The following is a 1,172-nucleotide window of genomic DNA, read 5'->3' as shown; positions in this document are numbered from 1 at the left end:
CCCGCGTGGCCCCACTCTTTTCCATTCACACCCCGACTGCCTTCTCCTTCCGGTTTTCCCACTTAAGGACCCCAACCTTTTCACCCACGTCACCTGGCTCCGCCTCCCCGTGACGTCACATCCAGAAGGTCGCTTACGGCCGCATTACACATGTACCTGGACGTCGCGTGGAGTCGTTGTGCGTTTCTCTGTAATGAATCAAAGGGTTTAAAATCAACAACAACAACAACAACAACCAAGAGATCATCAGGGTTTGTACGTATAGCGTGTTCTCCTAAAATTGCAAACGTGCGCTTTGGGTTTGTAACTCTCCAACACACACATACGATTTCGATTTAAAGCTTTCGTGACTGCAGGGATTCATCTATAGTATAGTTATCATATTAGTTTATTATGTTTTATTTTAATTATTTTATTATTTCCATTCTACGTGACTTTACCGAAAGAACCAAGAAGACACACACACGAGTTAAAACCCGCCACCACACGACACAGCCACCTAGTAAGGGTTGTCACGTAAACAGAACGTGGCCAATTCGTCACTAGTACAGCACTAGTGTATAGTGTAGTGTATAGTGTAGTGTATAGTGTAGTGTATAGTAGTACGGTGTATAGTGTCGTGTGTATAGTGTATTGTAGTGTGTAGTGTATAGTAGTGTAGTGTATAGTAGTGTATAGAGTAGTGTATGTATAGTGTAGTGTATAGAGTAGTGTATAGTGTAGTGTATAGTGTAGTGTATAGTGTAGTATACTAGTACAGCACACCGGTGTGTTGGAGAGCCAAGCCACACCATGATGACATGATTTAAAGCTTTCGTCACTGCAGGGATTCATCTTCTTGGTTCTTTCGGTAAAGTCACGTAGAAGGGAAATAATAAAATAATAAAAAATAAAACATAATAAAATAATTCTCACGACGTTTCGGCCACAACGCAAGCAGCCGTCCTCAGGTGAAGAATGAAATACCACCAAACTTGGAGCGTATATTTAAGCTGGGTGTATTACTTCCCTTCTACGTGACTTTACCGAAAGAACCAAGAAGATGATGACACGACTCTGCTACCTCTTTGCATGTCGCATATACGCTCTCTAATCCGCTAATCCTTGCTATTTACCAATATTTGTTCATTCAAGATGACATCTTGGTTACACTTTTGGTCAATAACAACAAA

The 1,172-nt window shown here is 41.4% G+C and overlaps 1 long non-coding RNA gene across 1 annotated transcript in view; it reads right to left on the bottom strand.

Annotated features, from left to right (window-relative positions):
- LOC144952660 (uncharacterized) overlaps positions 1-168 on the bottom strand; it is a 4,403-nt gene extending 4,235 nt beyond the window's left edge. The window contains exon 1 of the long non-coding RNA XR_013640673.1: positions 157-168. This is a non-coding gene — a long non-coding RNA (uncharacterized LOC144952660). The remainder of the gene's footprint in view (positions 1-156) is intronic.
- Positions 169-1,172: the final 1,004 nt, after the last annotated feature.

The sequence above is a fragment of the Lampetra fluviatilis genome, chromosome 69 (genome assembly GCF_964198595.1).
Source record: "Lampetra fluviatilis chromosome 69, kcLamFluv1.1, whole genome shotgun sequence".
Lineage (NCBI taxonomy): Eukaryota > Metazoa > Chordata > Hyperoartia > Petromyzontiformes > Petromyzontidae > Lampetra > Lampetra fluviatilis.
This window is presented reverse-complemented; position numbering and strand designations above follow the sequence as displayed.